Source organism: Lutra lutra, chromosome 6 (assembly GCF_902655055.1).
Source record: "Lutra lutra chromosome 6, mLutLut1.2, whole genome shotgun sequence".
NCBI lineage: Eukaryota > Metazoa > Chordata > Mammalia > Carnivora > Mustelidae > Lutra > Lutra lutra.
In genome coordinates this window covers 88,403,174-88,415,932 of record NC_062283.1, presented here as the reverse complement: position 1 = coordinate 88,415,932, position 12,759 = coordinate 88,403,174, and positions in this window count along the sequence as shown.

Below are 12,759 nucleotides of genomic sequence, written 5' to 3'. Positions count from 1 at the left end.
TTGTTTTTGCACCACACCCAGTGCTCCATGCAATCCGTGCCCTCTCTAATACCCACCAACTGGTTCCCCCAAACTCCCACCCCCCGCCCCTTCAAAACCCTCAGATTGTTTTTCAAAGTCCACAGTCTCTCATGGTTCACGAACTCCCCTTCCAATTTCCCTCAACTCCCTTCTCCTCTCCATCTCCCCATGTCCTCCATGCTATTTGTTATGCTCCACAAATAAGTGAAACCATATGATAATTGACTCTCTCTGCTTGACTTATTTCACTCAGCATAATCTCTTCCAGTCCCGTCCATGTTGCTACAAAAGTTGGGTATTCATCCTTTCTGATGGAGGCATAATACTCCATAGTGTATATGGACCACATCTTCCTTATCCATTCGTCCGTTGAAGGGCATCTTGGTTCTTTCCACAGTTTGGCAACCATGGCCATTGCTGCTATAAACGTTGGGGTACAGATGGCCCTTCTTTGCACTACATCTGTATCTTTGGGGTAAATACCCAGTAGTGCAATGGCAGAGTCATAGGGAAACTCTATTTTTAATTTCTTGAGGAATCTCCACACTCTTCTCCAAAGTGGCTGCACCAACTTGCATTCCCACCAACAGTGTAAGAGGGTTCCCCTTTCTCCACATCCTCTCCAACACACGTTGTTTCCTGTCTTGCTCATTTTGGCCATTCTAACTGGTGTAAGGTGGTATCTCAATGTGGTTTTAATTTGAATCTCCCTGATGGCTAGTGATGGTGAACATTTTTTCATGTGTCTAAAGCCATTTGTATGTCTTCATTGGAGAAGTGTCTGTTCATATCTTCTGCCCATTTTTTGATATGATTGTCTGTTTTGTGTGTGTTGAGTTTCAGGAGTTCTTTATAGATCCTGGATATCAACCTTTTGTCTGTACTGTCATTTGCAAATATCTTCTCCCATTCTGTGGGTTGCCTCTTTGTTTTGTTGACTATTTCCTTTGCTGTGCAGAAGCTTTTGATCTTGATGAAGTCCCAAAAGTTCATCTTCGCTTTTGTTTCCTTTGCCTTTGGAGACATATCTTGAAAGAAGTTGCTGTGGCTGATATCGAAGAGATTATTGCCTATGTTCTCCTCTAGGATTCTGATGGATTCCTGTTTCACGTTGAGGTCTTTTATCCATTTTGAGTTTATCTTTGTGTACTGTGTAAGAGAATAGTCAAGTTTCATTCTTCTACATATAGCTGTCCAGTTTTCCCAGCACCATTTATTGAAGAGACTGTCATTTTTCCACTGTATATTTTTTCCTGTTTTGTCGAAGATTATTTGACCATAGAGTTGAGGGTCCATATCTGGGCTCTCTACTCTGTTCCACTGGTCTATGTGTCTGTATTTATGCCAGTACCATGCTGTCTTGCTGATCACAGCTTTGTAGTAAAGCTTGAAATCAGGTAACGTGATGCCCCCAGTTTTATTTTTGTTTTTCAACATTTCCTTAGTGATTCGGGTCTCTTCTGATTCCATACAAATTTTTGGATTTTATGCTCCAGCTCTTTGAAAAATACCGGTGGAATTTTGATCGGAATGGTATTAAAAGTATAGATTGCTCTAGGCAGTAAAGACATTTTAACAATGTTTATTCTTCCGATCCAAGAGCATGGAATGGTCTTCCATCTTTTTGTATCTTCTTCAATTTCTTTCATGAGTGTTCTGTAGTTCCTCGAGTACAGTTCCTTTAACTCTCTGGTTAGGTTTATTCCCAGGTATCTTTTTTTTTTCTTTTTTTTTTAATTTTATTTTTTATAAACATATATTTTTATCCCCAGGGGTACAGGTCTGTGAATCGCCAGGTTTACACACTTCACAGCACTCACCATAGCACATACCCTCCCCAATATCCATAACCCCACCCCGCCTCTCCCAACCCCCCTCCCCCCATCAACCCTCAGTTTGTTTTGTGAGATTAAGAGTCACTTATGGTTTGTCTCCCTCCCAATCCCATCTTATTTCATTTACTCTTCTCCTACCCCCTTAACCCCCCATGTTGCATCTCCTCTCCCTCATATCAGGGAGATCATATGATAGTTGTCTTTCTCCAATTGACTTATTTCGCTAAGCATGATACCCTCTAGTTCCATCCACGTCGTCGCAAATGGCAAGGTTTCATTTCTTTTGATGGCTGCATAGTATTCCATTGTGTATATATACCACATCTTCTTTATCCATTCGTCTGTTGATGGACATCTAGGTTCTTTCCATAGTTTGGCTATTGTAGACATTGCTGCTATAAACATTCGGGTGCACGTGCCCCTTCGGATCACTACGTTTGTATCTTTAGGGTAAATACCCAGCAGTGCAATTGCTGGGTCATAGGGTAGTTCTCTTTTCAACATTTTGAGGAACCTCCATGCTGTTTTCCAGAGTGGTTGCACCAGTTTGCATTCCCACCAACAGTGTAGGAGGGTTCCCCTTTCTCCGCATCCTCGCCAGCATCTGTCATTTCCTGACTTGTTAATTTTAGCCATTCTGACTGGTGTGAGGTGATATCTCATGGTGGTTTTGATTTGTATTTCCCTGATGCCGAGTGATATGGAGCACTTTTTCATGTGTCTGTTGGCCATCTGGATGTCTTCTTTGCAGAAATGTCTGTTCATGTCCTCTGCCCATTTCTTGATTGGATTATTTGTTCTTTGGGTGTTGAGTTTGCTAAGTTCTTTATAGATTTTGGACACTAGCCCTTTATCTGATATGTCGTTTGCAAATATCTTCTCCCATTCTGTCAGTTGTCTTTTGGTTTTGTTCACTGTTTCCTTTGCTGTGCAAAAGCTTTTGATCTTGATAAAATCCCAAAAGTTCATTTTTGCCCTTGCTTCCCTTGCCTTTGGTGATGTTCCTAGGAAGATGTTGCTGCGGCTGACATCGAAGAGGTTGCTGCCTGTGTTCTCCTCAAGGATTTTGATGGATTCCTTTCTCACATTGAGATCCTTCATCCATTTTGAGTCTATTTTCGTGTGTGGTGTAAGGAAATGATCCAATTTCATTTTTCTGCATGTGGCTGTCCAATTTTCCCAACACCATTTATTGAAGAGGCTGTCTTTTTTCCATTGGACATTCTTTCCTGCTTTGTCAAAGATGAGTTGACCATAGAGTTGAGGGTCTATTTCTGGGCTCTCTATTCTGTTCCATTGATCTATGTGTCTGTTTTTGTGCCAGTACCATGCTGTCTTGATGATGACAGCTTTGTAATAGAGCTTGAAGTCCGGAATTGTGATGCCACCAACTTTGGCTTTCTTTTTCAATATTCCATTGGCTATTCGAGGTCTTTTCTGGTTCCATATGAATTTTAGGATTATTTGTTCCATTTATTTGAAAAAAAAATGGATGGTACATTGATAGGAATTGCATTAAATGTGTAGATTGCTTTAGGTAGCATAGACATTTTCACAATATTTATTCTTCCAATCCAGGAGCATGGAACATTTTTCCATTTCTTTGTGTCTTCCTCAATTCCTTTCATGAGTACTTTATAGTTTTCTGTGTATAGATTCTTAGTCTCTTTGGTTAGGTTTATTCCTAGGTATCTTATAGTTTTGGGTGCAATTGTAAATGGGATGGACTCCTTAATTTCTCTTTCTTCTGTCTTGTTGTTGGTGTAGAGAAATGCAACTGATTTCTGTGCATTGATTTTATATCCTGACACTTTACTGAATTCCTGTACAAGTTCTAGCAGTTTTGGAGTGGAGTCTTTTGGGTTTTCCACATAGAGTATCATATCATCTGCGAAGAGTGATAGTTTGACTTCTTCTTTGCCGATTTGGATGCCTTTAATTTCCTTTTGTTGTCTGAATGCTGAGGCTAGGACTTCTAGTACTATGTTGAATAGCAGTGGTAATAACGGACATCCTGCCGTGTTCCTGACCTTAGCGGAAAAGCTTTCAGTTTTTCTCCATTGAGAATGATATTTGCGGTGGGTTTTTCATAGATGGCTTTGATAATATTGAGGTATGTGCTGTCTATCCCTACACTTTGAAGAGTTTTGATCAGGAAGGGATGCTGTACTTTGTCAAATGCTTTTTCAGCATCTATGGAGAGTATCATATGATTCTTGTTCTTTCTTTTATTAATGTGTTGTATCACATTGATTGATTTGCGGATGTTGAACCAACCTTGCAGCCCTTGAATAAATCCCACTTGGTCGTGGTGAATAATCCTTTTAATGTACTGTTGAATCCTATTGGCTAGTATTTTGGTGAGAATTTTTGCATCTGTGTTCATCAAGGATATTGGTCTGTAGTTCTCTTTTTTGATGGGATCCTTTTCCGGTTTTGGGATCAAGGTGATGCTGGCCTCATAAAATGAGTTTGGAAGTTTACCTTCCATTTCCATTTTTTGGAACAGTTTCAGGAGAATAGGAATTAGTTCTTCTTTAAATGTTTGGTAGAATTCCCCCGGGAAGCCGTCTGGCCCTGGGCTTTTGTTTGTTTGGAGATTTTTGATGACTGTTTCAATCTCCTTACTGGTTATGGGTCTGTTCAGGCTTTCCATTTCTTCCTGGTTCAGTTGTGGTAGTTTATATGTCTCTAGGAATGCATCCATTTCTTCCAGATTGTCAAATTTGTTGGCGTAGAGTTACTCATAGTATGTTCTTATAATTGCCTGTATTTCTTTGGTGTTCGTTGTGATCTCTCCTCTTTCATTCATGATTTTATTTATTTGGGTCCTTTCTCTTTTCTTTTTGATAAGTCTGGCCAGGGGTTTATCAATCTTATTAATTCTTTCAAAGAACCAGCTCCTACTTTCGTTGATTTGTTCTATTGCCAATCTAATATTTTTACCATTGTACGTTACAGACTTCTTTTCCCGGGCTGCTTTCAGGATCTTTTCTTTGTCACTAAGACTTGTCAATTTTACTATTAGGTGACGGGGTGTGGACCTATTCTTATTGATTTTGAGGGGGGTTCTCTGAACCTCCTGGATTTTGATGCTTGTTCCCTTTGCCATATTGGGGAAATTCTCTCCAATAATTCTCTCCAATATACCTTCTGCTCCCCTCTCTGTTTCCTCTTCTTCTGGAATCCCAATTATTCTAATGTTGTTTCGTCTTATGGTGTCACTTATCTCTCGAATTCTCCCCTCGTGGTCCAGTAGCTGTTTGTCCCTCTTTTGCTCAGCTTCTTTATTCTCGGTGATTTGGTCTTCTATATCGCTAATTCTTTCTTCTGCCTCATTTATCCTAGCAGTGAGAGCCTCCATTTTTTATTGCACCTCATTAATAGCTTTTTTGATTTCAACTTGGTTAGATTTTAGTTCTTTTATTTCTCCAGAAAGGGCTTTTATATCTCCCAAGAGGGTTGCTTTAATATCTTCCATGCCTTTTTCAAGCCCGGCTAGAACCTTGAGAATCATTATTCTGAACTCTATATCTGACATATTACCAATGTCTGTATTGATTAGGTCCCTAGCCTTTGGTACTGCTTCTTGTTCTTTTTTTTGTTGTGAATTTTTCCGCCTTGTCATTTTGTCCAGATAAGAGTATATGAAGGAGCAAGTAAAATACTAAAAGGGTGGCCACAACCCCAGGAAAATATGCTTTAGCCAAATCAGAAGAGATCCCAAATCGTGAGGGGGGAGAAAGGGGATAAAAAGGGGTTCAGAAAAAAAAAAGAAAAGAAAAGAAACTATTAAAAAAAGAAAGCCGATAAAAAATATAAAAAGTAAAAAAAAAAAAAAATATATATATATATATATATATATATATATATATATATATATATTAGATAAACTATTTAAAAAACGTTAAAAAAAGAAAACGGTAAAAGTTAAAAAAATTTAGTAGAAGAAGAGAAAAAAAATTGAAAAAGAGAAAAAAAAATTAAATTAACTGCAAGGCTAAAAAATCATGGGGAGAAAGCCATGAGTTCCATGCTTTGCTTTCTTCTCCTCTGGAATTCCGCCGCTCTCCTTGGTATTGAAACTGCACTCCTTGGTAGGTGAACTTGGTCCTGGCTGGGTTTCTCGTTGATCTTCTGGGGGAGGGGCCTGTTGTAGTGATTCTCAAGCGTCTTTGCCCCAGGCGGAGTTTCACCGCCCTTACCTGGGGCCGTGCTGAGTAATCCGCTCGGGTTTGCTGGGTTTGCTTTCGGGAGCTTTTGTTCCCTGAGCGCTTTCCGTAGAGTTCCTGAGGACAGGAGTGAAGATGGCGGCCTTCCAGTCTCCGGCCCGGAGGAGCCGAGAGCCCGGGGCCCCACTCCTCAGTGGGCCCTCAGAGAACAGCGCCCAATGACTCCCGTCACCCTGGCCTCCGGCCGCGCTCCGAGTTGACCGAGCCTGCGACCGGTTCAAGCTAACCCCGAGTTTAGAGCTCACTCCTCGGCTCTGTCTCTGTAGCCGGCTTCCCCATTCTAATACCTGTAAACTCTGCGACACTCAGACACCCCCGATCCTGTGACCCTTTGGGACCTGAGGCCGCGCTGACCCCGCCTGGGCTTCACCCCAGTTAAGCCTCTGGAGCGATGTCCCTCAGCGGAACAGACTTTTAAAAGTCCTGATTTTGTGCTCCATTGCTCCGCCACTCGCCAGGAGCCAGCCCCTCCCCCCGCGGTCTATCTTCCCGTCGCTTTGGATTCACTTCTCCGCCAGTCCTACCTTGCAGAAAGTGGTTGATTTTCTATTTTTGGAATTGCTGTTCTTCTTCTCTTCAATCTCCCGTTGGATTTGTAGGTGTTTGCAATCTTTAGATAAGCTATTTAGCTGATCTCCCGCTACCTGAAGTAGTCTCAGCCTGCTACTTCTCCGCCATCTTGACTCCTCCCTCCTATTCCCAGGTATCTTATTGTTCTTGGTGCTATAGTAAATGGAATCGATTCTCTAATTTCCCTTTCTGTATTTTCATTGTTAGTGTATAAGAAAGCCACTGATTTCTGTACATTGACTTTGTATCCTGCCACGTTGCTGAATTGTTGTATGAGTTCTAGTAGTTTGGGGGTGGAGACTTTTGGGTTTTCCATATAAAGAATCATGTCATCTATGAAGAGAGAGAGTTTGACTTCTTCATTGCCAATTTGGATACCTTTTATTTCTCTTTGTTGTCTGATTGCTGTTGCTAGGACTTCTAATACTATGTTGAACAAGAGTGATGAGAGTGGGCATCCTTGTGTTCCTGATCTCAACAGGAAGGCTGCAAGCTTTTTCCCATTGAGGATGATATTTGCTGTGAGTCTTTCATAGATAGATTTTATGCAGTTCAGGAATGTTCCCTCTATCCCTATACTTTGAAGCGTTTTAATCAGGAATGGATGCTGGATTTTGTCAAAGGCTTTTTCTGCATCAATTGAGAGGACCATGTGGTTCTTCTCTCTTCTCTTATTAATTTGTTCTATCACATTGATTGATTTGCAAATGTTGAACCATCCTTGTAGCCCAGGGATGAATCCCACCTGGTCATGGTGGATAAAATCTTTTTAATGTGCTGTTGGATCCTGTTTGCTAGGATCTTGTTGAGAATCTTAGCATCCATATTCATCAGTGATATTGGTCTGAAATTCTCCTTTTTGGTAGGGTCTTTGCCTGGTTTGGGGATCAGGGTAATGCTGGCTTCATAGAAAGAGTCTGGAAGTTTTCCTTCTGCTTCAATTTTTTGAAACAGCTTCAGGAGAATAGGTGTTATTTCTTCTTTGGAAGTTTGGTAGAATTCCCGAGGGAATCCATCAGGTCCTGGGCTCTTGTTTTTTGGGAGGTTTTTGATCACTGCTTCAATCTCGTTACTAGATATCAGTCTATTCAGGTTGTCGATTTCTTCCTGGTTCAATTTTGGGAGTTTATAGTTTTCCAGGAATGCATCCATTTCATCTAGGTTGCTTAGCTTATTGGCATATACTGTTGATAATAACTTCTGATGATTTTTTCTACATCCTTGGTGTTAGTTGTGATCTCTCCCTTTTCATTCATAATTTTAGGAATTTGGGCTTTCTCTCTTTTCTTTTGGATTAGTGTGGCCAATGGTTTATCAATCTTATTGATTCTTTCAAAAAACCAACTTCTAGTTTCATTGATACATTCTATTGTCTCTTGTTTCTACCTCATTGATCTCTGCTCTAATCTTGATTATTTCCCTTCTTATGTGTGGAGTTGGTTTGATTTGTTGTTGATTCTCCAGTTCTTTAAGATGTAGAGACAGCTGGTGTATTCTGGATTTTTCAATTTTTTTGAGGGAGGCTTGGATGGCTATGTATTTCCCCTTTAGGACAGCCTTTGCTGTATCCCATAGGTTTTGGACCGAAGTGTCTTCATTCTCATTGGTTTCCATGAATTGTTTCAGTTCTTCTTTGATCTCCTGGTTGATCCAAGCATTCTTAAGCAAGGTGGTCTTTAGCTTCCAGGTGTTTGAGTTCCTTCGGAACTTTTCCTTGTGATTGAGCTCCAGTTTCAAAGCACTGTGATCTGAGAATATGCAGGGAATAATCTCAGTCTTTTGGTATCGGTTGAGTCCTGATTTGTGACCCAGTATGTGGTCTATTCTGGAGAAGGTTCCATGTGCACTTGAGAAGAATGAGTCTTCTGTTGTTTTAGGGTGGAATGTTCTGTATATATCTATGAGGTCCATCTGGTCCAATGTGTCATTCAATGCTCTTGTTTCTTTATTGATTTTCTGCTTCAATGATCTATTTCTGAGAGAGGCATGTGAAGATCTCCTACTATTAATGTATTCATATCAATATGACTCTTTATCTTGATTAACAGTTTTCTTATGTAATTGGCTGCTCCTATATTGGGGGCATAGATATTTACAATTGTTAGATCATCTTGGTGGATAGTTCCTTTAAGAATTATGTAGTGTCCTTCTGTATCTCTGACTACAGTCTTTAGTTTAAAATCTAATTTATCTGATATGAGAATCACTACCCCGGCCTTCTTTTGAGGCCCATTGGCATGAAAGATGCTTCTCCATCCCTTCACTTTCAGTCTGGGTGTATCTTTAGGTTCAAAATGGGTCTCTTGTAGACAACATCTGGATGGGTCCTGTCGTTTTATCCAATCTGCAACGCTATGCCTTTTTATGGGTGCATTTAGCCCATTCACATTGAGAGTGATTATTGATAGGTACGTTTTTATTGATATCGTGTTACCTTTGAAGTCTTTCTTTCTGTAGATTGTCTCTATATTTCTGTTCAATGCTTCTCTTAGGATTTTTCCTCTTTTATAGAATCCCCCTTAATATTTTCTGCAGTGTCAGCTTGGTGGTTGCATAGTCTTTTAAGCCTTGCCAGTCTTGAAAACTCTTTATCTCTCCATCCATTTTGAACGTCAGTCTTGCTGGATAAAGTATTCTTGGCTGCATGTTCTTCTCATTTAGTGCCCTGAATATATCTTGCCAGCCCTTTCTGGCTTGCCAGTTCTCTGTGGACAGTTCTGACGTTATTCTGATGGGCTTTCCTCTGTAAGTAAGGAGCCTCTTTGCCCTAGCGGCTTTCAAGAGATTGTATCTACAATTATGATTCCTCAATTTGACTACGAGGTGCCTTGATGTTTTTTTGGAATCTATAATCTTGGGTGGAGATCGTTTGGCCTCTAGTCCATGAACGCTGGTTCCATTCGTGAGATTGGGAAAATTTTCATGAAGAACTTGTTCCACTATATCTTCTAGACTTCTTTCTTTCTCCTCTTTCAGGGATTTCAACAATTCTGACATTGGAACATTTCATGGCATCATTTATTTCCCTGATTCTGTTTTCGTGGCTGCTAAGCTGTTTGTTCCAGGCTTCCTCCTGATCCTTTCTCTCTGTTTGTCCTCCAGACCACTAATTCTATCTTCTGTCTCAGTTACCCTAGCTTTTAGAGGATTTAGATTAGATTGGAACTCATCGAGAGCATTGTGAACCTCATCCCTGGTAGCTTTCAGCTCTGCCCTAACATTGTGAACTTCATCCCTGTTCGCTTTCAGTTCTGCCCTAATCAATTCCAACCAACTGAGCCACCCAGGCGTCCCAGCCCTAATCAATTCCATTTGGTCATCCATGGCTTTCTCCAACCTTGCTATTGCCTGAATAATTGTTAGCCTGAATTCTCTTTCTGACATATTGTCTATATTGATAGTCGTTAGCTCTGTTGCAGAAGGCCCATCCTCTGTATTTTTCTTCTGTTGAGCATTCCTCCTCCTAGTCATTTTGGTGAGAGATGACTGAATGGATGTAGCTGGATGTATCAACTGTGGTGCAGTCAAGGTGCACCCTGGAACACTTCTGAGCAATCGGGGTTCCCCACCCAAATGAGAGAAAAAAGAAAAGAAAAAGAAAAAAAAGAGAGAGAAACAGGAAAAAAAGGGGAAGATAAAAGAGAAGGTTCGGCCCAAATGGACCCCAAGGTAAGATTGATGAAATATACAAACAAATACAGACAAACAAAGAGACTGATAAAATATATGACAAGAGGAAAAAAATATATATATATAAGCAAATAAAGGAAGAACCTCGTCAAAAAGAACCCCAAGTATAAGATTTATATACTATCAGGACAAACACAAAAACACAGAAACACTGGCAGAAGAAAAAGATGGGAGAGTGGTTATAAATTCTCAGTGTGGGTGAGGAAGGTTGTTTTGATTCTTCCTGGATGTATCTTGATATCTTTGATAAAGGACTCAACTTTCCTAAGATAAAGGGGGATTAAAAATTGGTTTACCTATAGGGGTAGCATTGATTGGGGAAAGGGGATTACCTTGATGTTTAACTCTATATGAATATTAGAAAATAAAAATAAAAAAGGAATAAACTAGACTAAGCTAAACTAAAATTTAGAAAAAAAATTAAAAAATAGAAATGCAAAAGAAAAACACAGGTGTATGTATCAAAAAGTTCAGGTTAGAAGGTTATTATGGAATTTGATGTACTGGACATCTCACTGCGATGGTAAATAGGTTAAAAAATTATCTATATATAAAAAAAATGAACCAGAATAGTGGGAATGAGTTAAAAATAAAAGTTGTCCTATGAAGTAGTGGTGGTTGTTCTCTTGTAGTCTTTTTTTTTTTTTCCTTTCCTGATTGGTTTTCTGGGGGAGGGGCCTGCCACGTGGATTTTCAGTCAATGATGTTCCCTGAGTTAAGTCCTCCCACCCCCCTCAAGGGGGTGGGCTCTGAGGAAACCGGTTTTTTTCAGGCTTTTGTTCTCTGGAGGTTTTTATGTTTGTTCACTTTTTTTTTTTTTTCCTCTCGCCTTGACCGCTTTTGATGGTTTTTGTAGGTTTAGAGGAAAGCAAACTGCACCCTGACCCCCCTCTCAGAGAGAAGCCTCAGTCTGGTCCCCTGTGGGTGTTGCAGAGCCCATATAAATTCCCCCTTGGCCACTGGCAGAGCAGGTTCTGAGTCCTGGTCTCTGGGGACGCAGGATCTTCTCTGCTTGTACCCAAAACTACGGCAGCGGCGGCTGTCTGGGCAGCTCCAGACCGCCAGAGAGGTTCCAAGCAGCGATCGCACACTGAGATTTTCCCGCTGGCCCGGGCTGGGAGTGCCTGGTCTTTCTGGGTCTAAGAGCGCCGGGTTTGTGCGCACCGCTCTCAAGGGAGGGTTTGGGGCGCACGCGCGTCTCAGGCTCTGAAACAATGGCACGGGTCCGAGAGCACCAGGCTGGGCCTTTGCGCACCTCTCTCAGGGGAGGGTGAGGGGCACGCATGTCTCAGGCTCTGTAACGCAGCTCAGCGTTCGCCAGCCCCTCACAGGAGCCAGACACCACGCGTTCTCGGGCGCGCTGGCAGCTCAGGGACCAAGACCTGGTTTCTCCCCCACACTCTCTCTGGCTCAGCGCCAGGGGAGGCTGTCCTGGGTCTGGGGACTTAAGCCCCTGTCCCTCGCTGCCCCGATTCCCACAATTTCCCCTACTTCCCCCACAATCCTTTGCTCTTTCTAAGTGCTTTCAACCAGTCTCCAAGTTAATGCTGGTCCCCAGATGCAGGGCACTCTCGTATTAGGGGTATTACTTTCCAGTTGGTCGCCTCTGGTGGCTCCCTCCCCCTTTTGTTTATCTTCCGATATCAGTCCCACATTCCCACTCTGATTTACCTGCCCATTGGCGTCTTCTGCCCCTGTAGAGATCCAGACGTGTATAATTCTGATCTCAGGCTGATTTCATGGGTGATCGGAGTTCTTTGGTAGGTAATCAGCTCACTTTAGGGTACAGGTTGAAATGGCACCTCCTCCTACTTCCCCGCCATCTTGTCTCTCTTGGTTGACTATTTTCAAACAAGCCTACTTCTACATTTATTTGAGGGCACTTAGCAAGTGTAAGCACTGTAAAAAATGTTTTATGGAGACCATTTTTTAAATACTCCTTTTTTTTTAAGGATTTGGTTTATTTTCAGAGTGATGAGATACTTAAAACATACAAATACCACTGAATTAGTGGTTATCTGGTCACATTTAAACCCAACCCATAATTCAATCACAATAATCCAAGTTCAGAATGAATAAAACAAGAACAGTTCTTGATATTACACACTTTGGACTACTTAAAGTGACCATATAGGTACTTTATGAGAACTTCTGGAGTGTTGACCTAAATTGCCATTACTGTTTTGTAGTCAGAAAATGTCCTCTCAACAACATAGTAGGCTTGTTTAGTAGGGGGCTAATCTGAAAGAAAATGCCACCTTTTGTGATAGAATAGTACATTTATTTCTGGGTACGTGTGTTTAGAAAGATATTTGAATACTCAATAGACTGGAATGCATTTATCTGCTGAAGCACTATGTTACCATTATAATACTAAATATTTTATTTGAATGAGCAATGCCAAAAGACCC